The sequence below is a fragment of the Xenopus laevis genome, chromosome 5S, assembly GCF_017654675.1.
Source record: "Xenopus laevis strain J_2021 chromosome 5S, Xenopus_laevis_v10.1, whole genome shotgun sequence".
Taxonomy (NCBI): domain Eukaryota; kingdom Metazoa; phylum Chordata; class Amphibia; order Anura; family Pipidae; genus Xenopus; species Xenopus laevis.
The window spans coordinates 689,822-707,883 of NC_054380.1; the positions used below are offsets into that span (position 1 = coordinate 689,822).

The following is an 18,062-nucleotide window of genomic DNA, read 5'->3' on the forward strand; positions in this document are numbered from 1 at the left end:
TGTTTGTAATTGTATTATTGAATGTCTGTCTCTTTTGTAACATCTTTTTGTATATTGCACTGTTATACCTTTTATAATATTAAAGAGAATTTAATAAGATTGTCTTTGATGCTCTAAACGAACCGAGCCTGAAAGAGTTGAGCCTTAACCCTCTGCATGCTGAAGTACTTGTTGAGTCAGTAGGAACTAACTGACTATAGTGAGAGAGTGTTTAATGCTTTGGTGTATTGTGAGTTATTACCTGTAAGAGAGAACAGGGGAATAGTCACATTAGGTTTCTATCGCCTGTGAATGATAGATGGTGGCAGCGAATGAGTTTTGTGGGTGTTGGTTGGTGTTTGGGGTGCTTTTGTGTTAGTCTAACCTGTGTGCAAGGTGGGTGAGAGACTGAGTGACCCCTGATAGTCCCACCTAAAGTCACGTGCGGTTGGAAGTACCGACACACACATTACTTTATCTCTAGCATCAATGGAATGCTTTTTTAGTCTTAAATTTCACAGATGTCCTTTAGATTCTCCTTCTGAATAATAATCCCTAAAGGGCACTTACACACGGGGTGTTCATACCTGTGTGGAGGATTTTTTGAGAACACAGGAGTGAAGTGACCCCAGTCTTCTCTTTGGGGACTGTAGTGACAGGACAGCACTGAAACGTTGGCAGGCCCGGATTTGCGGCAAGGCCGCATAGGCCCGGGCCTAGGGTGGCAAAAAATAGGGGCGGCGTGCCGCCCAGCCGCATTATGGGGATGTTCGCGTCCCCATTCAACTACATCAGCTGCGCCGGCGTTTTTTCGCCGGTGTGCTGGGAAGGCTGGCGCTAGGACCGCGCGACCGCCTGTTCGGGCCGCGCGGCCTAGGGGCGGCCGGAGAGGAAATCCGGCGGTGAACGTTGGACACAGATAACACTGGGTATGTCCAATTTTATGAGCTTTCGATGTTTTAGTACCGAGTACCTTATCCAGAAGATAAATGTGGCAGCTATTTTGATGATTCACTACTGAAGAATGAATTGCAAGAGGACTATGTCCATGTTACAATTGTTTTCATCCATGAAAACGCTGAGCTTTCACAGCACAGGGATTAAATATTTCATCAAATAACATTTCCCATTTTTCTTTTTTCGTAACACAAAACATTGTCACGTTAACAACTTATCCTGCGTTTCAGTGCTTGGAAATAAAAATCTGCCAGGGAATAAAATATTAGTGCAAGAATGATTATCTAGGAAAATGAAAGAACTGGTCAAGGGTCTGAACACTATTGCCAGGCCCTGTATCTTACTGAAGCAATTACATGAAGAAAAGGATAGTGCGTGTGGAATCAATTATGGATGCACTTGGCCAGAGACCAAAGGCTATGGAGTTGGAAAGGGCAGAATAGTTTGACACACACAAATAAAAAGCCCCTAGATCTCACAGATGGACCCCATCAGTTCATCTTACTGCCTAAAAAGTTCATGCACTTAATAATTTATTTGTGTTCTGGATACTGTTTCCCAGCTGAATATTAACAACGTTGAACTGAATCGCGCTTTCACCACAATGCCGAGCAGACCTACAGAAGTCCAGCACTGGGTTCCTTGGAGGTTAAAAATGAACTTGGTTACACAAAAAATCTTCTGTCTTCAGTTGTTTTACAATTCTTTGCTTATTAGAGAAGTGGCTGCAAGGTTCAGGTTATGTAAACACTGGTGGGTAAAACAGACAAGTATGTTCTGAAAATACCGACAGCAGCAATGTTTCCATACGTGCAGGAGACTGAACAAGCAACACATTTGTATTTGGGATCAGTGCATGAATAGAAAAACAATGCGAAAATATATCTTGGAGTATTTATATACTTATTGCTTTACACTAAATACACACAGCAAAATATGAGTGTGAAAAGACGTGTGTGTGAATTTTATTTGTTGGTGTGTAAACTGCCATTTCTGCTTGTCCTGGTCAAAGACGCTTCTGTATAATTGGGTGATGCCATTTATTTATAATAGAAAATTGATTTCTTTTTAGTGAAGCCTCTTCAAAAAAGTAGTCGATACAGCAGCACCTCCTCGTATAATGGAAACACTCAGAGAATACATTTTCTGCGCACACAATAACGGGTGCCCTCCGTGTTTAAAAGGGAATTATATAAACCAAACACTGAGTTAGATGGTTTTCATGGCTTTTCTCACTGATTGAACTAAGGCTACTCAAAGACGTTCCTTGGTAAATGCAACCTTGCATTCTTGCCTATCTTCATTGTAATCTGGTCACCCCGTATGTAAGAAAACCAGATGTTGGAGCAAGCACTCAAACAGGTCACCCATGGATCAGATGAATGTTGAATAGAAGGAAAATGTTATTTGTATGAAATCATCATGCCTGACGCGTTTCATGTCTAAGACACCAGTCTTTGGATGCAGCATCTTCAGCAGAACAATATAAATGAATAAAAGCTGATAGGATATGCGTTTTGCCTTTCAGATATTCCAATGTTTAATTATAACATTTTTCATATGGGGATGAAGAACAATAAGTATGAATTTATTAAGCAACAGGTAATTCAAGGTTATCCCTATGCTGTAAAGAACAGAATGGCAGGAACTCTATTTTGCCCTGAAATTACCTTGAACCATCCACAAAGAAGAGTTGCCCTTGTTCCCATCTGTTTAAACCATCTAATTGTTGTTGCCTTTCATTCCTTAACAGATGATTTTTTTTCCTAAAAGAAAATGACAATGGAACAAAGTCGGTTTAAGTCGCCATTCGTATTTTCTGTAAGAGAATCCATTGGTGCCCGGTGGTTCTACATGACCAGTTTTATATTTACGGACTAAACGATTCTGTTGTACCGTTGTCACATTGTTTGCAGCTTAACCTCTCTCTGTTTTTGCCAAGATCAGAAGCAGTGGGAAAGGGGTGGGGGGGATCAAGGAAAAAATGAAATCTCAATTTTTAAAGGAACATCTCCCCCAAATGGGAACGGTTTCATTGTGCAGTCCACAAACTGTACTTAACTGTATTCATAAAAGAGAAAAGTGATGAAACATATTTAATTACTGGAGGTTAGGCTCCTAATTTCTCAATTCACCAAAGGAAAGTTGGCAAGGAGATGCATCATTTTCCTGCTTTCTGTCTGAGCATCTGAAGGGAAAAAAAGACACTGAGGCAGCTAATAGAGAAAACATGATCAAAAGTGATTAACAACAGCTTCATATGCAAATTGCATTAATGAAGGAGTGCAAAGTCATCATGTAAATTAAATATGTCAAATCTCTCCGTGAACTTTCCCTCTTGAGGAAGAAAAATTAAATCTCTTTTTCACTTTCTCTCTCCCCCTCTCTATTTTACATCATCCATTTTTCCAGACGGAAAAAAAAATCTTAAGAATCTTGGTGCTATAAACAATTTTCACCTTTTTGTTTTCTCCTTCAGCAGCCTGACAGGCCGGGCCGATGTGTGCCGAATGCACATGTTAATAAGCCAATCAAAAATGCAAAACAATTCGCAATTACTGCAAGGACCTAATGGTCATTAGAATTTACAACTAGGTAATGAAGTAAAGTCGGCCCACACCATGCATATTCATAAAGCAATTTAGTCTTTTGAAGATTAAAGAAGTGCTTAAAATTCAAATGAGCTCTAGCAAATTATCAGTAAATTTCATCCAAAAAGCACAGTGATTTTCATGATATTTTTTTTTTTGTCTTCCCTTCCCTTTGCTTTTTTTTGTTGTTTAAATGTAAACCTCTAGGTTATATTTTATAATGGTATTAGAAGAACTGGGTGCATATTTTCTCAGTGATTTATATAATATAAGTGGCATTGGTGGTTGAAATGTATTTTCAAGACAAATGAGCATTTTCCTGTAATGCATACAAGATTATGTACTATATAAGTGCCACAGATCCAGGCCATGAATGGTAAAACAAATTCCACCCACAACCAGAATGGTGGGAGATGTTGGCCGTCCATTTGGACAAATAGTATCTGTGTATTTCAGAGCAGATCTGAGTGAAAACCGTAGGGTGTAGTGATGTGTGGGTCAGGTTTTACCCGACCTGCACCTGACCCGAACCTGCCCTCCCTCTACCCGCGCCCGGCGGGTTCCTTTTATAGACCCGCGCTTACCTACAGTGCCGATGACATCACAAAAGGAGCGGGGTGAGCAGGCGTGTGGGTATAAAACCAGAAGCCAAATTCGGTAGCCAACAGTGTAAGGTGGCGGGCAGGGAGAGCAGGAATGGGGGTGTGAGGCAAATGGGGGTGTGAGGTCAGCCTAAACTTGGCAGGTAAACCCTTGCGTCCCACTGGTATTGGGCCGGCCTGCACATCACTAGTAGGGTGGTGCGACCCATATCATTTGTTTGGTGTCCCAATGTATCTGCTCGCCAAAGCGGGGCATAGTCAGACTACACAGATTGTCTCTTTAATTAATGTACCTAGATCTTAGGCTTCCATTTTTTGAAAACAAGATAAACAGGCAGTTGCCATTTTGTTATAAGGCAAGTTATGTACCACCCCAAAGTCTTGTGTATGCGCAAGAATGAGGGGCATAATGCCCATGCATGGTATCTTGGGAGCGGGAAGCGGGAATGTAAGGAGTGCAGTGATATCTAGGAAGCACTGAATGGAAAGTAAGTGACTGCCCTGCCTCTATGCTTGAGGTATGGAGGAGGGGCAGGCAATATATGAGTGACAGATGAAACTTTTAAGTGGGTTTATTAAACGGTATGGATGTTTTTAAGAAAAAACACAGCTTTTTATATGTGGGCGGCAGGTCCAATTTAAGCAATAAGCTTAATATAGCGGCATCGTTGATGTTGTGTTTACATAGTGAAACTTTTTAACTTATAATGAATCCTAAGGAATCTCTCAGAAACCGCATGTAAAAAAACATGGAGATGAACCCAAAATACAAATCTACAGTATATTATCGTTTCAGTTGTGACATTACCTGAGGTTCTCCCTTGTAAGCAGGAGGTTTTTTAGAGCTTATATTTTACAGAGACTGAAGAAGGCACACAGACAAGAATGTTCTGATGAATACATGGGAAGCCTCTAAATACTATTAGATGTGGGTTGTCTCAACTAACTTGTGCCAAGTGAATTGGACGTTCATGCACTTATTGATGCCTGACGCCAGAATTAATGCCATTCCCATACAAATGATGGAAGAAAAACTTGCTCAACAACTAGTCCACAATTTATCACACTGGCCAGTAAATTGCTTTCATGTTGGTGTATTGCTCACAGGGTGTGGTGGACTCTACTTAAAAGCTACTTGTGAAGCTGGAATTCTGATAAAAATTGTAGAGTGGTTGGTAAAAACATGTCAGTTTGCACAGGCTTTTTGTACCTTTCAGTGTGTTTGTAAATAAGTCGGAGAATACACTATAAACTGGCCTGCAAGAGCTAAATTTTAAAAACATCTTTATTATTTCAACGTCTAAACAAGGACAATAACTATGTTTATGTCATGTTTCACAAAACATTCCAATAATACTTAAAACTTGTGCCGATTGTGCAGCAAAATTACAACCTAGGGATGAAGTCACGATTCTTGATTTTGCAGGAGACCACAGAATATTCAGTGGCAAATCTGAAATTATAAGCAAACAATAACCGTTCATGTACTTGCATGTCAGACACAAGAATTTATAGACGAGTAGCTGCATGAAATAGGATTTGGTCATTTTTTTCTAAAGCTAAACCATGTCTGGACCACAGATAGAGATAGCTCTAAAGCAGAAGCAGTGCCCTGTGGCTTTCTGACTTTCGCACGAATACTACCTCCATCAGGGTCTGGCCAAGGTTTGTAGAATTCAACCTATTCATCAAATATCCAAAAAAGTGACAGATATTATTGCCAAGGTATCCCTCTATTTATCCCAAATATATTTTATTACCCCAAATGTCTATATCTGACAGCCTCAACAGCAGTGATCCCCAACCAGTGGCTCATGCCAGTCCACGTAGGAGTTGCCAAATGGCTAATCACAGCACCTAAGAACACTTTACATGCTTGTGTTGCTCCTCAACTCTTTTTACAACTGAATGTTGTTCATGGGTACAAAAGGTTGGGGACCCCCGTTCTACAGTTTCTGCTGTTCTACTACCACCTCAGCAAAACAGTTATCATTATTACTTCTGTGTAGCCAAACCTACATTTGTTTTTTTTGTACCAAGAACGTATTACTCCACTGAATATTCTACTTGTGTGCCATAGGTTGATTATAAATTACCAGATTTCGCCACTTTGGTCTATTTCAACCATACTTCTTGACCATCTAAACATGTTTGTCACCTCCAGGGGCCAATTTCTTGCAACCCAAATTGGATCTCTCCAAAGTGTCGGAAAAGAGCCACGGCCCTTCACTACTTGCCAGATCCAACAGCCAGTACATATGTAAAACAGACTGGCTATAATGGCTATAAACATTAATGGCTCCACTGTACTGGCTACATGCTGTCTCTTTTACATGGATTTAACCACTTAAATGATCCTGTAATTCACGGGTGTGAAGTAAATGGAACCCAGGTGCACCATGTTAATGTTGTATGCACTTTCACAGTGAAGACAACACATTCATTTTAGCAGGACAGGAAGAAAGAAGATTTTAGGGAAGTGAAAGCAGGTTATTTTCTACTTCATCTACAAACATCATTTGTGGTGGCTCATGTGGCAAATGCAAACCCAAGCCTTGAGCTGCATTTTAGAATATGAGATTTGCATGTACCATCCAAATCATGTGAAACTAGATCATCTATATTAACCATTACCTTCTTTACTCTGCTTTTTTTGAGGAAGTTGAGTATCAGTAATACACTTTTTTATAATGCAAGTCACTGCTTATTCACACTGCTGCATTTCTATTTTAACCAAAAATGTTTTAAAAAGCTGAATTTTTTTTTATTTTTTAGCATTAAAACCTGTATTTGGTTTACACTTTTAAGTGTGCAACAAGTTGAGACAATCGAAAAATCACAGCAAGGCAACACCAAAAACATTATGTGGGAGCAGGCCAAATAATTATACTGTGAGTTCTAAGGGGTGGGCATCTCCTACAGGTTTACCGTATAATATATATCACCTTACAGAAACATCTTTCATCTGAAAACCCCCAGTATCCAAGTATTGTGTATAAAAAATCTCATACTTTCATTAGAAAACCGCTTTGTATATCTGCACGTGTATATGTGCTTTGGGAAAACCCTCAACCTACTTTTGCCTCAAGGCAGCTTTTGGGTTGATTTTGGACATTAAAATATGGGTATGGGTAACATGGGTAAGGGAACTGGCCAAACAGATCTCTAATGGTTGCCCTGATCAAATTGGGAAAGTCACCCTATTCCACACATAGCAGTGAGTTAGTGATCTTGTGGATATCCCAGAAGAAAAGGTCTTCCCCCATAATAACAGAATAGTTGTGAAATAGTGCCATAGAGAAGAGAGGGCTTGTGCTGAAATTGTACATTATTTGTGCAACTGAAAGTGTACTGCTTCCCACTTCCATAAAGAAATCAAGAGACTACAATGGCATCCATCCTCTCACAGCAGAGATTCACATAGGATTCTCTAATCACACTCAGTAGCAGTCTTACTCATTAGTGGCCTCACGTTTGAATCCTACACTTGCACATCATAAGATTTCCATTAAAATGTGATTTGTTTGATACAGAATTCCCACATCTCATGTCTCTGGATCATTAATACAGTTTCATAGAGCTGGCTGAACCACACAATAAATTGCTGCCTAATATATGCCAAAACACTTCTTTCTAGTTCCAGTCCTATTTGGTGTAAATAATGAATACCTCAAAATGAAGCCATTTAATGGAATGGGTCGGTAACTATAAATGCAAAACAAATTTTTTTAATTCATAAAGTTTCATATTATTTTCCTATTACTGCAGTCACGTTATTGTGCAGACTAATACAGTCAGTGCTTTGGCCAATATAAACAGTGGGGACAAGGTTAAAAAGCACAGGTCCAATGGGCTAACCAGAAAGGGGTGCAACAAATTGTCCTTGAAACCAAATTGCTTGTGGGCAGGTCATCTGCACTTGACCTGTACATGGATCCTCATGGGGCTCCACATGCTCACCCCCTATCTGTGTGTCAGTTATGATGAACAAGTAGGAGCATGGGGTGCATCTAGAGCCTTATGCTTAAAAAACTACTCAAGTCAGGCATGAAGTACATGGCTTTATTAAACCACTCAGTACAGCGTTCTTTGTTTATTTTTCTTTAGCCGCTCCCATTCGTTCCAGATTCTAGACTTATATCAACTCACTTATTAATAAAATATAAATGCATTTCAAGAGAGCTTGAACTCTTAGACTGATAGCCATAGGGGTGCTTTACAGCCAACTAAAAAGCACCCCAAAAATTTTGCCCTTTGCCACTGCTACTGACTTGAAAAGAAAAGGTGAACGTGACAGCTTTTGGGGGGCTAAGAACCGTTAAGGCTCTTCCAATTGGGGCACTTTTTAGTTGGCTGAAAAGCAGGGCTGGGCCAGGCCGACCGGGCGCCCTAGGCATGTTATGCGCCATAACATCGGGGAGGGCAACAAAAGGGGAAACGTAAGGACAGGGGAGGGACAGAGGGGTGAGCGACAGGGGTAGGCGACAGCTGCAAATGGGAGCGAATCCAAACTAGGGGTAGGCAGACGAATCTTGAACAGACACCTTCTTCAGCCTACCCCTAGTCCCGGCCCTGCTGAAAAGTGCTCCATGTGCATCAGCGTCATGTAAAACAGTCAATATAGGTGAACGTTTGTAAAGATCAGTCTACTGTCTTTGTAAAAAAGCAAAAGTACTAGAAAATTATCTGTCTTAACAGGTTTAAGTAATGCTACATGTGACCAAGCATAAACTCAGAAGACCGTCGTAACTCCTCTTCCACATTGTAAATCAATATTCAAAATACTATTACTCGTTGCCACTGAAGATTTTCCCCATTTTCTATTTTGAACGGATGATTCAAGTTTTTACGCTGTAAATGACCAATGAATTTGGCTTAAATCTGTGACAATGAAAACTCTTGAGATCATTGTCAGCCACAGGTCCTCCGCACAAGCAATACCTTCCCATGGTAAAGTTATTGCACAAGGGACCAGAGCCAAGGAACAGCTTACATGGAATCTATCAGAGGTAAAACAAAGGCCCTAAGATAGACAGTAGCAAGCAATGCAAATATATTTAGAAGAGCCCCACCATTCTTGACCTGCCAAAAACAATAATAATTTCGCCTTTTTGCAGCATCTGCAGAAAACTATAAAAAAAACAGCCTTAGCAAGGGAGAAGAAGAAAGAAAAATGTCACAAGGAGAGGTTGAAATATTTCTTAAAATTAAGCAATTAACTTTTAGGCAGAATCCAGCGAGCGATTGTGATAGACTGTTCTGCATAAAAAGCTCGAGTGGTGATCCTCGATCTCAGACCCACGGCCGGCACAAAAGAGGCAGCCCCTGCACAATGCCTGCTGTCAGCAAGTGAATTATTTTTATACAGGAATTTTTATCTCTATTGTACAAACAAGTATGTGCCTGTGCTGGCTTGTTCAGCAATCCACTTGTATGTACAATAAGAAATGCTTCTGTTTTTGAATCCTGCTGCTACAAGTCACACAGCTCAGACATCACAACAGAATTCACTCATTGAAGCCTCAGAAATGGTTTTAGTTAAAAGCGGTCATTTTTTTAAATAACCATTACTAGTTATTTCATTTATTATTATTATTTAGTATTTACAGAGGTCACTGTATGGTCCATATTCAGGTGACAAAATATCTTTTAGTTTTAAACAAACATTTTGCAGTTGAATTTTGCACTAAAAATTATTTATTTTTCCAATTTGAACTGCAAGAATGTATTTGTATATTTATCTCTTTAACTGATCACAATCATTTTTAGCAGAAAATGAGGTTTCAAAGAAAGCTAAAAAAAATATATAACGTCAGAATAAACATTTTTTCCCAAAATAAAAAAGTAAATGAAATAAGATTCAAATTTTTTTTTTTTAATATAAAAGAATTACAACTGCCAAAAGAGATTACCATCATCAATGCAAAGTACCATTAGTCAAAGGTAATACAGGCATGGGATCCCTTATCTTATACAAATTAAGAAAAAAACCCTTCTTCAGATTCCGTATAATAGATCCTGTACCTGTCATTTTTAACATATTTAATCTATATATCTATAATAGAAAATACATTAAGGGGCACATTTACTATGGGTCGAATATCAAGGGTTAATTAACCCTCGATATTCAAATATCGAAGTCAAAGAATCTACCGCAATTCGTTCGATCGAACCATCAAAGGAAAAATTGTTCGAACCATTAAATCCTTCGAATCGAACGATTCAAAGGACTTTAATCCATCGATTGAACAATTTTCCTTCGATCACAAATTGCAAGGAAAGCCTATGGGGACCCTCCCCATACGCTAACATTGGTGCTCGATAGGTTTTAGGTGGCGAAGTAGGTGGTCTTTTAAAGAGACAGTACTTCGACTATCGAATGGTCGAATGATTTTTAGTCCGAATGGTTCGATTCAAAGTCGTAGTCGAAGGTCGAAGTGGCCAATTCGATGGTCGAAGTAGCCAAAAAAATACTTCGAAATTCGAAGTATTTTTAATTCTAATCCTTTAATCGAGCTAAGTAAATGTGCCCCTAAGTGTACTAGAAATAGGAGAGTCTTAGTGGACTAAAATATTTAAAGTCAAGTTTAATTCCATGAAGCTTACGCTGACGTTGCACAAGGCTCACGTACTTGAGCACCATATATAATAAATTGTAGGTTTATATAGCAATATTAAAGTAGTGTAAATAAACAGAATAAAGAGAGTATTTCTAGCTTTTCAGTGCTAGGATGACACATGATAGAGCTCTGTTCCTTTAAATATTTAATTGCATTTGCTAAACACTAAAAACATGGTCTTGAACTAATGCACCACATGTTGGGCTCTGATTGACAGCCATTTGTCCAACTAACACCTTAAAGCACCGCAGCCATAGACAGGTTCCATTATGGAAGATTGTGGACTCACAGGAGCATAAGACACTGTAAAAACACTGTCAACGCTCTTTTAACTAAGCAAACTGGGAAGGGATGAATTTGTTCAAGTGTGTTTTATTATAAGCATGCCTCTTTCTTTATACACTCTGTTAATTTGGCCCATCTGCCAACAAAGATGTTCCGCCTGCAAAATGGGCATCCACTTAAAAACTCCTTTCTACCACCAAACAAAGGAAAGAAAGGCTTGCACTGAAAATTCGGGGCATTGGCTGAAACAGTTCATTTGTGAACGTTTTAAATGAAAGCATTACAACAGCTATTATTCTAATATTCCTATTTGATATGTATTTCATATTTTTAAAAAAAATGGTTAGATTTAAAATAGGATCTGAAGAATGAAGACATGAGGATCCTTTTTAAACAAATAGTGATCATGAGATAAAAATGAAAATGAGGGTTGTTTAGGTCCCTGGGCTGCAGAACATGACTTTGATATGTAGCCATGTACAGAACTCCTTGAGGAACAAGAGTAGATCACGAATAGATCATTAAGATTCTGCTTATGCATCATACAAGATATGTGCCCATGCCTTGAACTCAACTCATACCTAAAGACCTTCTGAAGGTGGAGTTACTTCTGACAATTAAGGACCTTAAAACAGCTTAAACATTTTATAAAAGGCCAGCGCACACCTTCAAAGAGTCCCTGTGCCTTAATGAACAATACAAACCTTTCCAGAGCTACACCAAGGCACTTAATGGAAGCAGAGAGTGAGCAAGAAGAATCAGAGATGCATTGCATTGAAAACACAACACTCTACAGACTGATAACATGTTGACCCATTAGCACCAATGCAGGGATGCTGTTAGAGTAGTGCCTCCAAATGCCATAGAGATCATATGACGGAACCATGGTTTGTTTCCAAAATACACATCCTTTTGTATAAGTAATTGCTAAAGTGCACTCTGCCAGTAGTAAATCTAGTAAAACTGGGACATTCTGCATCAAGACATAAATCTTACCCAAAAATCAGGGTCAGCCTTTCAGGTTCATATACAGTTTCATAGGGTGCCTCAAGGTTTGGGTCCTAAACTGATCATGTAACTACTGTAGATGTTTTTTGCATGACAGCTCTCTTTATCTTAATATTATATATTGATCTATGAGCTTATCTTTACAGCTCACTTTATAATCCATTTAGCACTTTTTTGGGGACACGTTTAGACATTTTAGCAATGTAGCCAGACAGTATGATGTTAGGGCAGGCTCAATAACCCCCAAGTCAGTTCTCTGAACCCTGTGTAATGATACAGAGACAGACATTATGTGTGAGCAGCTGACCATATCGTTAGAGATACTTGTGTGCGTATTTTCTGCTCTGCCTATTCTTGCAATTACGTCTGACAACAATATAAAGCATACTTTGTAAAAAGTAAACCAAGATCTTGGATACAGAAAGATAAATATCCCAACAAACAGCACTAAATACTACTTAATGATGAGGATGATAACGTTCCCCTGGCACAACCAATCCTCAACCAGTAACAAAATAAAGATCTTCACTGATTAAACCTCATAGAAAGTGGTGGCAACATGCCAGGCAATGTCCAGCCTAATGCTAACTGTCTTTCATTGCACAAAGCTGGTACCATGGAATACAAATGCCAACTACATCATGGGCAAAACTGTGTCTGATTTAGTAATAGAGAACCTTTTTCTCCCCCTTTCAGCCACAGCATCTGTAAAAAGCTTTCAGATATTTTAATGGCTTCCCATAATAAATGTTAGACTCAAACACAACTGTATCTATTAAATGTCCAATTTTCTTGTAAAAAAAAACATGAAAACATATTCTTTACTTTTCAAATGGTTTAATTCTGACCCTGACGATTCTGCTTGCACTGCCAATATATTCATTATTTGCCTAACGATGCCCATCACAAACACACAAATGTTATCAATGAAGCAAAGAGAAGGCGCTGTGCATCTTTCACAGTTACCAAAGTCAGAATGGTTATTTATCGTTATAAAATATGCAGCTTCGTTAGGTATTTCAATTCTACCACAATGTCTTTCAACCATTCACACACAATCTCAGTGTACTCAATTACTACCATTCAAAATGAATGGAAAAACTGAACATTCAGATTATTCTTCAAAGATCCTTAAAAATAAAGCAAAATAACTTAAACCCATATATTTTAAAAACAGGGGATTATTTATCAAAGTCCGAAAATTTCTCATAGTTTTCTGAAAAATACTCCGACCCTATTTTTTCCACTTATTTATCAATACATTTTCCCGAAAATTTCCTTTGCTGGAAAAAGTTTGATAATATTGTGAAAAAAATCTAATTGTACACATTTTTCATATTTGATGCCCGAAAGCTCAGATTTTTGCCCGAAAACCACTAAATCTTCGGATTATTGCACAAAACCCAGCGCAGATCAGCATATCTTCTGGATTTCTCCCATTGACTTCTACATTAACTCATAGGTCTGAGTTGGAGTACTTTCTTATTCTGATTTTTAACAGCCCCTGAGTTTAATAAATCTGAGGGTTTAATAAAAAAATTTGAGTCTTTTTTCCCACTAAAAAATCCGATTTTATAGTAAAAAAAAATACGTGAATTTTTCAAGTCATTGGTGTTCGGACTTCGATAAATAAACCCCTATTGAATTCAGACAGTATAACAACGGGAATGATGCACCAAAACTCTTGCCAACTACTGTATATTAAGGTTGGTGATATTTAATTTGTGGCTTTAGAAATTCCAAATTCTTGTACAAGAAACTCCTTAGAGAGAGAATATTTAGGAATGGCATTGAACATCTTTTATAATCTAGCGTATTATCTGGAGCAATACTAAAGAAATTCTGACAAACAAAACATTAAGGTCTCCACATTTTTTGGCCTTGTAGCTCATAAAAAGGCTGCTGTTTAGAAATTCAAAGATTGAGTTAGACCAGGGGTCCCCAACCTTTTTCACCCATGAGCAACATTCAGATTTAAAAAGAGTTGGGGAGCAACACAAGCACGGAAAATTTTCCTGGGTGGTGCCAAATATGGGCTGTGATTAGCTATTGGTAGCCCCTATGTGGACTGACAGTATACAGTAGTCTCTGTTTGGCAGTACATCTGGTTTTTAAGCATCCAAAACTTGCCTCCAAGCCTGGAATTTAAAAATAAGCAGCTGCTTTGAGGCCACTGAGAGCAACATCCAAGGGGTTGGAGAGCAACATGTTGCTCACGAGCTACTGGTTGGGGATCACTGAGTTAGACTTATGTACACTCTTTTATTAGAGTTTAACAGACATCAAAGCCCACAGACCTTCCATGTCAAGTTTACAAGGTAGCAGCACCATAACAATGGCCACAAGTTAATTAAATCATTTTGGCTTAAACCAGAAACATATTTTTTACAGAAAAATATAGCGTGTTTTGGTCACTGGCTAAAGAGAAAGGGAAATCTGCTATGTAATTACCTGTACAAACTGCAGAGACTTTACAGATATCAATGGGGATGTTGCATGGGAATCAAGAATTTCTAATGATGTGTATAATTTAAATTGCATACAATACATAGATGAAGCACTGCCAATAGTGAATGTTAGATAGTCTTTACACTAAGGGGCCCATTTACTTAGCTCGAGTGAAGGCATAGAGGAAAAATACTTTGAATTTCGAATGGTTTTTTTGGCTACTTCGACCATCGAATGGGCTACTTCGACCTTCGACTTCGATTAAAAATCTTTCGACTATTCGACCATTCGATATGCGAAGTACTGTCTCTTTAAGAAAAAACTTTGACCCCCTAGTTCACCACCTAAAAGCTACCGAAGTCAATGTTAGCCTATGGGGAAGGTCCCCATAGGCTTGGCTAGCTTTTTTTGGTCTAACAAAAATCGTTCGTTCGATCGAACAAATAGCGCTAAATCCTTCGACTTCGATATTCGAATTAACCCTCGATATTTGACCTTAAATAAATTTGCCCCTTAATGTAGTACATACAGTATATAATCAACGGGGGACTGTCCCCTCGGCAAGTCCTAGAAAAGTTACTCAGTATGCCCATAACAATAATTGTTTTAAGATTGTTTTTAGTCAATCACACAGAGCATTGCCTCTAATAAAAACATGCTTTCATTGCCAATTGTGATATTTCTTGGAAGCTACTCCAGCTAGCATTCTAATTTGCAATGATCAGGCATCCAAGAGTGGGACTTCATCACTCTTTGACTTTTAATAAAGGGTTTTGCTAATGGAAAAGTGCAAGCAGTCAAACTTTTCAGCAAGAGGTATTCTGAGAAATAGCCTCATAGTTCCTAAAGTGATATTATAATCTGTACAGTAGAAAAGCAGACATATCTAGACTTATGAAACTTTGCAACAAACCCATACTAACAAGAATTCATGGTCTCACCAAAACTGTCTCAAGTTCAAGAACAAGAACCCTATTGGAGTTTGGCAACCAGAGGCATCCACCAAGCAACCAAGTGATTGAACTTGGTGTCAACCATTAAGCCCATTGTGGCTTTCAGCATGTCCCAGTACTGCTACTGTACTAGTCTGTAACATTTACAGTATTTATTAAAGCAGAGATGATGGTTTGGGGGATACTATTATAGGGCAAACATTACTGTTAAATTACATTGAATTAGCTCTCAGTTCAACTGCAGAGAGTTGCACTTTAAGGCCTTAAAGGAGAAACATACCCTTAATAAAAAAAAACAATGGTTTTGCATTATAGCATGTTTTATGTCTATATTTGTACGTGACATGCCCTAGTAGTGCAGCTGTGGCCTATTGTGAATACAAAGAAGCCCCTAGATTAAAGAGCCCCTTTCCTTCTCTTAGTACTGCCTATTGGCAGTAAAATTAACAGAAGCCTTTGACGAGTGCTCTGAAGCTGGGGCCATCACTATGTGCTGATATTTTTATGTATAAAGTACACCATTTGTTTCACTGGAGTGAGACATAGCTAAGCAAAGGTCTGTCTCACTTTGAATTAGGTCAGTCGTTTCTCTTTTAGGTTTAACAATTATTTTCAAAATTTGAGTATGATTTAATTAATCAATGAAAGCTCCCTCGCCCTGTATACATTCGGTTAGATGAAAGAGATCTGTTATCCATTTATTTATTTGGACCTGGGGGGTTTGGGTAAGGGATGGATAATGCTGACAATTCTGTTAAAAGTAGGGCCGTCTTGACATCAACATGGATTTCGGCTGGATCAGTTAACATCAAGAACAAGACACACTTTTATTATTAAATAGAAAAAAGCAACTTGGACAAAAATTAAGAAATGTCTTTTTCTAATAGCATGCTATGGCTATAGACATTGCCACATTCTGGATATTTCTGGATAATGGGCTGAATAAGATATCCTATATTTAGAAATCAATTTTTAGAACTAGTCTCTAAACACAGCTAGCTATGAAAACAGATAAGGCAACAAAAATATTTTATGGAAAAAATCTGATTAATTTAGGCCTTGAAGTCAAACATAGATTCAAAGGCAGCTTTCGCTTTGCTACAAAAATAAACTAGAATACCTTGTTCCACCTGAAATTACTTGCGCACAACATGCTTACAAATATTAATTTAGAATAATGTGAGCGCTTCCAGCAGAGGTAACAGTGTAAAATAATTGTGTATGTAGGATAGCCTGTGGGTTGGTTACGCTTGTTCTAGACAATTACTACTCTGCGGTGCACTGTATACAAATTAGTGAAATTATTTTTTGAACGTCCTTATTGAGGCTATCATGGAACGAGATTTATAAACATTCTCCTCGTCTATCTAAGTTTACTTTAACATCATCATTACAGTATGTAAATCATTTGTGTTCTGCATGTATGAAAAACGTCTAGAAACACTAATTACTGCAAGGCGGAGATTTTAAATCTGACCATTAATATCAGAAAGAAACGTGGTTTCCCCGGAGGAACTAAATTCAGATAATGAAAGTAAAAGGTAAAATATGTATATATCCTATTATATATGTATTTCTAAATGTACTTTACATAAAAGCATTGGCATTTTATTACCCCCCGATAAGACTTTGATTATCTTAACATATCATTAACAAATATCTTTCAGGGTGCCATAATCAGAAAGATAAAATACAGGCTCATAGGTCCGCTGCATGTGGAATTTGTCAATAGAGTGACCTATTTGAGACCAAAGCAGGACTTCTGGTTTTAATTCCTCCTTGACAGATACTGTGTTTTGTCTTTTAAACAGAGCTCTCTGATATGTAAATATGGTGTTACATCACACTAGTGTTACTCCATATTTGGTCATTTCGCATGGCTTTGGATCTCCGAAGGCTACAGATCCCTTCCACCAAGCTCTGACTTCATTAATCACGTCTCGCTCTACTGTTCCATGTCCCTCAAATGTAAGCCAGCACATGGAAATGGTCATTGCTACAGGTCCTTCAGGACAGAAACAAATCTTAACTCCAAAAGTGCCAAAACGTTTTCAATGAACTGCACACAATTCCACATGAATTTCACGCAGACGTTTGCTTTGCCCTTTCATTTAGGACATGTTAAGTACTACTGTATAAACGATTACAACAACAACCTTAACTTGCTGCAAATATTTCAATGGCCAATGATAAATAATAAAACGTACATTGTATAAAACACTGGATAAATAAATATCTTTAATAAATGTCTTACAGTTTCATTCCTGGAATGAACTAAAGTGCCATTTATAATGTCAACGAGATGGGTTAGACCTTTCTTCATCTGCACAGCCCCTGATAAAGGACTAAATAACGATTCTTTTCAACACACATTTTTAGCAGAACACAGTGAGCCCAACAACAGCAATGTAGATTAGACAAAGATCAATTTAAAAATGTAAGGTTTTTTCCACTCCTCTTTCCTAAACAAGCTTTTCTACTTTATGATAAAGGCTGTTCTTCCTCTGTCCTGCAGAAAAGTGCTGCAGCAACAAGAAAACTGTGATGTGACACCTTAGCAAAACATTTAGAACTATTTCTTTGATCTAATTATGAAAATGATAGAGCAGTGAGAAATAA

General features: G+C 38.2%; 1 protein-coding gene across 4 annotated transcripts in view; it reads right to left on the reverse strand.

Annotated features, from left to right (window-relative positions):
• Window positions 1-18,062, reverse strand: part of LOC108717615 (B-cell lymphoma/leukemia 11A) — a 91,159-nt gene that overhangs the window by 66,716 nt on the left and 6,381 nt on the right. The gene's annotated exons all lie outside the window — the stretch shown is intronic.